This window comes from Ixodes scapularis, unplaced genomic scaffold (genome assembly GCF_016920785.2).
Source record: "Ixodes scapularis isolate PalLabHiFi unplaced genomic scaffold, ASM1692078v2 ptg000005l_1___fragment_1__unscaffolded, whole genome shotgun sequence".
NCBI lineage: Eukaryota > Metazoa > Arthropoda > Arachnida > Ixodida > Ixodidae > Ixodes > Ixodes scapularis.
The window spans coordinates 2,165,731-2,176,074 of NW_024609885.1; positions in this window are offsets into that span (position 1 = coordinate 2,165,731).

Here is a 10,344-nt window from a genome sequence, read left to right on the forward strand (position 1 = left end):
ATAGGCTTTGCTCCAGTCCCTGACCAACTACTTTAAAAGGGCAACTCCCCCAAAACATAGATTCTATAAAAGGGGCCGATATCGCTTTAGGAGATCAAAATAAGGTCATACCCAAAATATCACGTGGAACCAACGTCGCATTCCCGATTAAAACCAATATTAAAAATGTTGTACCAGCCGAGTTAGCAGCCCGACAGCGGGTGAGCAACGCTGGCAGCAGGTCAGCTAGTGAAGCATCGCAGGGCAATGATGTAGGTTTCGTCCTACGCTCTCGTACGAACGCCGCAGACGCTTAGTTTCCTGTGGCACTCTGCGGTTCTGCTTACGGCGAGAGGTGCTTACAGCGAGTCGAGAACTGAGCTAGTTGGTCGTTGTGAAAAAGAAAAAACACAGCGCCGGAGACACCTTGCCTCTCAACCAAAAATAGAAAAATGAAAGCATGGACTAAAACAGCCTGAACTTAAGAAAAAACATAGAAAGAAAACAGGAGATGAGATGAGACGGCTGACTATCAACGAGCTCTAGTGAAAACTTCTTCCTCAAGTTGTTTTTATCCAAGTATGTACCAACCGCGTGATGATGATTGGGGTTCAATGGCGCAAGAGCGACTGTGGCCATATTGCGCCAAGAAAGTTAACTTAAAAAGCCTAGCATGCAGTTACATCTAAACTTACTTGTCTACCTATATCAGGTGCAAAAAGCAAATTGCATGTAGGAAACTTAAAACGCGAGCAAATGGTACCAAAGGTCTATCACCAAGCAAAAAATAAGGATGAAATGGAAGGTGGTTTCTGAAAAGTTAAGGAAACTATCTTCGGCGTTGATGATCATGAAATCTACAATTCCAAAGGATGTGAAGGGCAGTTAACACTTTCTCACACTTTTCACAGAGCTTGACATCTTCACCGTAGAGCAAGTGCAGGTGTGTCAATCGAGAATGACCAATTCTCAAGCGGCACAAAAGGACTTCCGAACGGCGGTCCTTATGGGAGGAACTCTCCCTTACTTCTAAGTTGGGCTTAATAATGTGGAGTTAGTTATCGATCTGTGTGTCCCAATCCAGCTGCCATAACTTAATAATTGACTTGTTTAAAGGGTAACTCCGGTCCATACTTTCCATTTTGGGATTATGACTGTTTTTAGTCCAGTCAGCGTCCCTTAATTACAAGGTGTAATTTTTTTCATGTTACTGTGGGTATTTTTAAAGATATTGAAACCTCAAAGTTTTGTTTGAGGCGAGGCCAACAAAACCGAAACTAGCCGCTCGAGGCTCCGGCAACACTGGAAGTCAGCCACTATGTGAATGTGACGTCAGGATCGTTCTCGTACAACGAGTACGCAGGCCGAGCGGCACCTACCCCTGTTGCGCTAGCCGTCTAAAGATAGGAGGTAAGCTGATTTTGTTTTAATCCTGTATAGTGTAGTTATCCAGCATATGTAGCAAGAGTTAGTGCGTACACCCAAAGGCTATCGACTGGAAAACGAGTGAACTCGTTCGGTGCCGTACTCGCCGGCTGTCGCCGTCTGTGCGGTCTTCCGTACTCGTTGCTAGGCCTAAATTGTCATCGGGGTTGATTGAGTGATTGATTGAGTTTTATTGGCGCAAAAGCATCTAAGGCTATAGAGCGCCAAAGTCCGTGACTATTTCATAAATGGTTTCTAGAGAGGAAAGAGGGCTCTAGTGGCCAGTGATAGAATAAAAGGATGTGCATGAATCTGTATATAAATAATGTGGATGAAAAATTTAAAATTGCAAAGTAAGTTTAAAGTCGATGTAAAAGTCCAGTGTTTTCTAGGAATTTAAAAACATTTGTATGATTTATAAAAGGTTCATCTCCAAGCAAAAGAGCAAGGTGTAAAGGCATCTGTGCTGAATAAAACTGGGCAAAGTAGAATTGGCGGTATCTGTGATATGCGGGGCACTCAAGAAGGATATGAACTACTGTTAATGGTTTTGAGCAGTGTTCGCATGCAGGTGGATCCTCTCGACGAAGCAGATACCCATGTGTTAGATGTGTGTGGCCAATTCTTAGCCGACAAAGGATTACCTCGAAAAAACGGTCCCTATGACGGGCACTCGCCCACTCCTGTAGCATCGGCTTCACAACATGAAGTTTGTTGTTGGTTTCGCGGGACCATTCCTCTTGCCATTTACACTTGATACTTTTCTTTACAGTCGCTTTGTAGTCTTGGTAGGGTATGTCGTCAAGATCAACCTTCCTTGTAGCACATGTGGAAGCGGCACGATCAGCAGCTTCATTGCCGGGAATACCCGCGTGACTAGGCACCCAGCAAAAGACTATCTGCAATTTGTTGTCCCTAGCCGCAGCAACCACTTTATGTTGTAGCTGAGTTATTATAGGGTTTTTCGCTATCTCAAGGGATCTGAGTGCTCTCAGAGCACTTAGTGAATCAGTGTAAACTACAGAGTATGTATGCCTATTTTTGATAATATAGTCTGTGGCCAATAGTAAACCGTATAACTCGGCAGTCAAGATAGTTGCACTGGAATTAATCCTCCGCACACATTTAAGTGATGGTCCAATCACGGAACGTCCGACACAGGAATCGGTTTTTGTGCCGTCAGTATAAAAGCTGGTGTAGTCTTTATATGTATTTTGTAGCTCAAAGAATTCCTGTTTTAAAACTTCTGGTGGGGTATTTTTCTTAGTGTACTCAGTAAGTGACAAGTCTGTGATGAGCAGACCATGTTCCCATGGTGCCACTGTTCCCAAAACCTGAGCAACAGGTGGGTTTGTCTGAAGGTTAGCTGATGCGGCCGCAGTCTTGTTCCGCAAAGAAAAGGGAGGCTTAACAGCGGGCTTGCTTTGGAAGGTTCGTTCAAAACGTGTTCCCTCGACTAGTTCCCGACACGGATGTTGTACTACCGACCGTATCCTAAGCGAATACATTAGACCTAGGACATCTCGCCTTTTCTCTAGAGACATTTCATTAGCTTCGGCATAGAGGCTCAGCACAGGGGATGTACGAAATGCACCAGTGGCAAGTCTGATCCCTGCATGATGGATTGGATCCAACATTTTCAGTGTTGATGCACTCGCTGATCCATACACCAAACATCCATAATCTAGGCGTGACCGCACAATCGACCTATAGATTCTTAGAAGGCACAGTCGATCGGAGCCCCAAGTCATGTGGGAGAGAACTCTTAAAATATTAAGGGATTTATGGCGTTTTTGTTTTAGAGTTTTGATATGCTGGCTGAAAGAGAGCTTGGAGTCGAATATAAGCCCTAGAAACTTATACTCAGTTTTTATCTGAACTGGTGCACTGTATATGGTCAACGAAGGCGTCGGCATCACACCAAGTTTTCGTGAAAAACAAACACAAGCAGTCTTCTCCGTGGAGAACTTAAATCCGTTATTGTCAGCCCACCTTGTCACATTATTAATAGTCAGTTGAACACGCCGTTCACAGATTGCAAGGTTACATGAGGAAACAGCGATCTGGAGGTCATCTACATATAGCGAATAGTGGACCGATGGTGGTATGACACGCGCGATAGAATTGATTTTTATAGCAAACAGAGTAGCATTTAGGACACCGCCCTGTGGAATACCGTTTTCCTGTACGAACCATCGTGAGTGTACAGACCCCAGCCTTACTCGGAAGGTGCGTCTACCTAAATAGCTTTCAATGGCAAAGAACATGCGGCCCTGGATACCAATGTCAATCAAGTCCCTCAAAATTCCATGCCGCCAGGCAGTATCGCATGCTTTCTCGAGATCGAAGAACACAGAGAGGCAGTACTGTATATTGACAAAGGCCTCTCGAACAGTTGTCTCCAATCGAACCAACTGATCCTGTGTTGAGCGGAATGAGCGGAAACCGCACTGGTATTTATCCAGGATGCAATGTTTTTCCAAGTGCTGCATCAGTCGTCTATTAATCATTTTTTCGAGGGTTTTACACAAGCAGCTCGTCAATGCGATTGGCCTGTAACTAGTAGCAGCATCCGAGTTTTTTCCAGGTTTAAGTAGAGGGATAATTGTAGCCGTTCTCCAAGCTGATGGAAAACGTCCCTCCTCCCATATTCTGTTGAAAAGGTATAAAACCAAATCAAGTGTAGACGGGTGGAGATGATTCAACATGAAGTAGTGGATACCGTCAGGACCAGTTGCCGAGGGTTTGACGTTATGAAGGACCATCTTTAGTTCAATAAGGGTGAAGAATCTATTGTACGGCTCCCGTGCACTGCCAGGTGCCTTTATGGTCCTGGCTTCTTCCCGTTGTTTTAGCCGAAGAAATGATGGTGAATAGTGCCTGGAACTTGAAACAAACTCGAAATGTTCCCCGAGAATATCGGCTTGTTCCTCTAGACTTTCTGGACAGGTTCCGTTGCAGGATAACAGGGGGATGGTGAAAGCAGTATAACATCCATTGATTTTGTTAATTCGGTCCCAGACCTCTTTCGGGGATGTGTGGCTATTTATTGATGTCGCATACCCTTGGAAACTTGTTCTTTTTGATTGCCGGCGAATGTACCGTGCAGGGGCCTTCATTTGCTTAAAGTGAAGATGATTGCTCGATGTCGGATACCGTCGAAATATGCTCCATGCCTTGTTTTGTTTTTTTCGTGATTCTGAGCATTCTTCGTTCCACCAAGGCTTGGGACGGCGTGGGAGGCGTCCCGAGGTCATGGGGATTGCCATTATGGCTGCCTGAAGGATACAATTCGTTAAGTATTCGTTCACTGCATCCATTGAAAGCTTGTCAAGAGATGTGCATGCCAGCAGTGAGAATTCACTGAATTGTGACCAGTTTGCCTTCTCAAATTTCCAGCGGGGAGTTCGGCTGGGGAGGGTCACACCTGGGTTATTTCGTCTTAAAACAATCGGCATGTGGTCACTACCTAAAGGATTATCTGTAACCTGCCACGAAAAGAGTGAAAATAAAATAGGTTCACTTATAGAGAGGTCAATTGATGTAAATGAGTTTGTGGGTTTCTTTTCGTTAAACAGACACAAATTTGTAGATAAAATAAACCGTTCGACAATTGCTCCACGAGTATCGCGTCTAGTACTGCCCCATAAAGGATTGTGTGCATTAAAATCGCCAAGAATAATGAATGGTTGGGGGAGTTGCGCGATGAGTGACTCAAGATCTTCACACCTTAAATGAAAGTTTGGAGGAATGTAAAGTGAACAAAGGGTTATCAGGCGGTCTGACAGAATGCGAACAGCTACTGCTTCCAAGGCGGTCTGCACGGAAACCTCAACACATGCAGCTGATTTTTGCACTACTATGGCCACGCCGCCAGAAGAGTAAGACGAGTGATCTCTATCCTTGCGGAAAAAATGAAAGTGCCTAAAGACTCCTGACTGACTTCCCTTCAAGTGAGTTTCCTGGAGACACACTGCCAGTGGACGATATTCCTCCAAAAGGGAGCAAACATCGTCATAATTATGTAGGAGACCTCGGCAGTTCCATTGAATAAGACTCATTGTCGGTTACAAGTTTGAAACTCGGGACCTCGAGTTCGTAGCCTTAGCGCATAAGCAGCTAAAGCTGTAATGCACCACTCACAAACTAAGGTTCTAAGGAAAAATCGAAAAACTAATTTAATAAAAAACGAAAGAAGACATGAATGGGTGTGGATGTCAACAGGAGGGCAGTTCCGACCAAGCCTTCGGGGAAAGACAAATAGAGGTAGTGCCCCAGGCGAGGGAGTCGCCAATAGTCCTCTGGCTGATCCTTGTGGAGCTGCCCCCTCTGACCTCCAAGGGGGTCGAGACTTTGGGCCAACGCCACTGGCGAGGGAGTCGCCATCATTCCTCTGTCCCAACTGATCCGTAAGAGTGAGTGAGGTAATGCAGGTGAGCGACAAAGAACAGTGATGCAGGGAGGTGTATGAAGTGTTAATGAAAATTTTTGGGTGTTGAAACAGCGTCCACGACTAAGCACTTGCTATGTGCCAGCTTCTGGACCTGTCGCTTTGGTCTTTTTCTTTGGGTCCTCAACTTTTGACGAGAATTTACCAACCTTCGGGGCAGGTGGAGGCTCCGGCGGACTGCTGGAGACATCCATTGCCTCAACCTCGCGATGCGAGGAACATGAAGGGCGCCCCTCAAGGCACTGTGACTCTGTCGTCACAGTTTTCTCACGAGGACGTGCGGGCATACGGCGCGGGGCCGTCGCCTTTGAGGATGCGGTTTGAGTTGAATCCCTCTGTTCTTGAGGGATTCCAGGTGAGATTTTGGGGGCTTGAGGTTTGCGCGGGGCAGAAAGGTCTAAAAGGCAGACCTGTGTCCCCACGGAAGCCGTTGTCGGTGCAGCCCCCTTGCTGACCGCAGCGGCGTAGGTGCCTCTCTGTAGGAATGAGAGGCGTTTTCGTGCTTCAAAGTAGGTCAGATTTTCTTTGGTTTTCAGTGTTAGTATTTCTTTTTCTTCTTTAAACTTTGGGCATGAACGGGAGTATGCAGGGTGAGCACCTGAACAGTTCACGCATTTGGAAAATTCACTTGCACAGCTGTCAGTAGGGTGATCATTGCTTGAACATTTTCCGCAGGTTGTCCGTCCCCTGCAAGTGGCTGCCCCATGTCCGAAACGCTGGCAGCTAAAGCAACGTCTCGGATTGGGGATAAACGGTCGAACCTTGCAGTTGAGATAGCCAGCCTTGACCGTCTGGGGGAGGGTCGTGGAGTTAAATGTAAGCACAAGGTGCTTCGAAGGCTTCTCTTGGTCTTCTCGACGAAAGGTAATACGCCTCACTGCAATCACACCCTGATTGCTTAGTCCTTCAAGGATTTCATCTTCAGTACTTTCCGACAGATCATCTTCGGAGATCACGCCCCGAATGGTGTTGAGAGATCGGTGTGGCGTTACTGTGACTTTGCGATCAGCTATACTAGTAAGTCCAAGGAGCGCTTTACTTTGTTGCTCAGTTTCAACCTCGACAAGGAGGTCTCCAGAGCGAAGCTTCTTTGCTTTGTAAGATTTTCCAACACATGATTCCAAGGTTTTTGCCACAAGGAATGGGGACAGCTTTCCAAGTGGTAGTTCGTATTCGCAGTGTATTACTAGAAACTTTGAGAAGGCTTGAGTGTTATCTGTAGTCTTTAGAGGAACGGTGGCTTCGGTGCGAACTCTTTTCAGAGATCGATCAGAAGGAAGTTTTGCTTTGGAACCCATATAAAAATGGGAGATCTTCGACATCTCCGGTGTGCCGCCCACCATGGAGCCCAACATGGGACAGGGTAACGGCACATAACAAAAATGGCTTTGCTGTGCACGTTACTCAAGTAGCACCTACCCAGATGTTATACCCAAGAATGGGTCTAGACTAGCGTCCTTCTCCGCTCAAGGTTGGCCCTTGCCGCCAAGAAGGTGAAAGGGGAATGGAGAGAAAAGAGAGAGGAGAAGTATAAGTAAAGGTGGGAGTGAAAGATCGGAGGGGATAGTAGAAGAAAAGGCGACTAGGCTGAATCATCCTGGCCGGGCCTTACCAGGACTCCCGTCTACGAGAAGCAGGGACCGAAGTGGTGTATTGCCTCACCCGGGGGGCCCCGAAGGGTCCAACCCTACCCCGGGCTCGGCTCAACCACCAGGATGCCCTTTTCCCCGGACACGGGAAAGCCACGCACAGCCAGACGTGGGCGGGCGAACCCGCATGGCTCGGGGTCCGTGGAGACGCCACTCTCCAAACACCTGCTTTCACAGGTGCCCCCTGCGGGGAATTGTCATCGGGGCTCCGTGGATGGAGCGGCGTTGCTCTGCGCCGTGCTGCCAGTGACGTAAAGTACTGGGAACCCTCTCGCTATCGCGCTGCGGGTCAGTCCGAGACACAAAGCTCCGAGGCTCTCCGGCGCGGGCCGCGGCGCCCGAACAGACGTGCGCTGGGCTGCACACGTCTGTTTTTTTTGTGTGTGTGTTTTTGTTCTTTTTCCTCGGGCGCGTAAAAGCCGAAATCCAAAGTCCACTCGCCGAACAGCGTTCACCCACACCTTCTCCAATTTCCGGTCCGTTGGAAACTTGTGAAAAAGCACCTCCGGGTTGTGCAGCGGGTTGTTTGAGCAGCCGACAGAGCTTCAAGTTGTACTCGGCATCTTTCGAGGAACAGCTGGGCAGTCTGGGACGCACCGAGTTGCTCACTAAAACGAGTCTTGCAGTCCTCACAAGCAAATAAACAAAAGGCTATAGCGGAGCTACACGGGCTCCAGATAAAAGCAACGGCTAAACACGCCAATCACAAGCCGAAGTAGCGCTGGTAGCGGCTCAAAGAAGCGCACTCCGCGCAACGCCCGGATCAGAGGAAAAAAAGAGAACGATACTGATGTTACGGCCCAATGTTGCTTTACAATCAGCAACCCGCTGGCCGCCCGCTAAGGAGCAGCGGCTCGCGGTGAGTCTCATTTTTATTATCGGCATTAGTTAAGAATGCGGCGTCCCACGGACGTGATATTTTGGCTGGTGTTGTATTTTGTGTCACTACAGCGATACCAGTAATTTATTTCATTTTGAGTTTCGGGCAGAGTTGCCCTCTAAGGCTGGCTTGAGGTCTTGGTGTGGCAGGCCAAGAGACGTTTCCGTATAGTTTTTTGCAGAAAGTGCAAGGTGGTCTGCATTCTCGTTACCAGGAATGCCCACATGACTGGGCACCCAGCAGAATTTTATAACTTGTCCTAGATGGAAAGCTTTGTTTATCTGAAAACAAACCTACTGCACAAGAGCATTCTTACTGTCTGCTAAAGATGAAATAGCTAAGAGAACACTTTGGAAGTAAACAGAACTGCTTTGTTAATGTTATTTTCTGGAATATATTCAACAGTAATCAGGATACCATACAATTCGGCGGTAAAAATAGTTGCTAGAGGGTTGAGTTGCCTAACTTAACTGTAAGCGAGAGAACAAACTGCACACCCTACGCAAGTCGACGTTTTCGAGCCATCAGTGTAAAAGTGGAGATAGTCACTATATTTCTGCCCTAGCTCTGCGAACTCCCGCAAGAGAACAAAAGGAGGAACAACCTTTTTGCTGTACCTTGAAAGGGACCAATCGTAAGAGATTGGCACCAAGTCCCAAGGAACAACCCTATAGGCCTGTCTCAACAAGGGAGGCTCATCAAAAGAAAGGTGCAGCGACCTTGCCATGCTCTCAGTCCGAAGGCTCAAGGGCCAAACAATACTAGGCTTATTCTCAAAAAGCCGCTGTGATGCAGAGGTCCGCAGAGCGGAGAATGAAGGTTGGTACGGATCCCTATAAACTTTGTAGGCATAACACAGACTAAGATATTGTTTGCGTCGCTCAAGCGACATCTGATGCGTTTAAGCATACAGAGTCAGCACGGGAGACGTGCGAAAAGCACCTGTGGCTAGACGCAGCCCCAAGTGTTGGATTGGGTCTAACATCCTCAAAGCAGATGGTCGTGCCGACGCATATACCGGTGCACCGTAATCCAACCGGGACCGCACTAGAGTTATAAATTCGCAGCAGACATTGTCTGTCAGGCCCCCGAGTAGTGTGTGACAGCACCTTAAGAATATTGGAAGATAGTAGGCATTTTTGTTTTAGTTCTTTCAAGTGAGGTACGAATGTTAGCTTTTTGTCGAATATCACGCCTAGAAACTTATGCGCCTCCTTTACAGCGATGGTAAGGTTATTCAGATGCAAGGTAATATCCGGTGACAACCAGACTTGTACGTAATCCGTTACAAGTAACGAAATTACTTGTAATCCCTTACATTTATCAGTAATTTAGTAACGAAATAATTACATATTTTCTGATGTAATTTTAAAGTAATTCCCTTACATTTTTTACGTAACGGATTTCTTTTAATCCGTTACTTTTTTATTGAAGACCCCCCCCCCCCACACTTTTTTTTTTCTAAAGGAAGGGTTGTTTTTATTTTGGTAAAGTCGAGCTCAGTGACACTCTCACGCGCAAAGCGAGGCTTGGCACCCTTCAGTTCCGCAAAACCATTTTTGTTTTCAACACCAAGCCCCTAAATTTATATTTGTTTAGACCCTAACAACAATGTAAAAAAAAAAAGAAATAAAAAACATTTTTACACAAAAAAGGGGGGGGGGAGTGGGGTCAAGTTATATCCGCTTTTTTCAGACCCTTTGTTTTTTTCTTTGCTATTGAAGGCGGGAAGAGGACACCAAGTGGGTGTATGCCTCTTTGAAAAGCTCGAGGCGGTAAGTGCACAGACAAGAATTAACAATGTCCTTCTCGGTTTTGAGTGACTACGACCATTTTCATTGTGTTACAACACCAGACAATGCTCCGTATACCCTAAAATTCACTAAAAAGAGATGTGATATTTATTATTATTTATTTACATTGTACCTACATCGCCCTGTGGGCATTATTGTAGGGGGGTT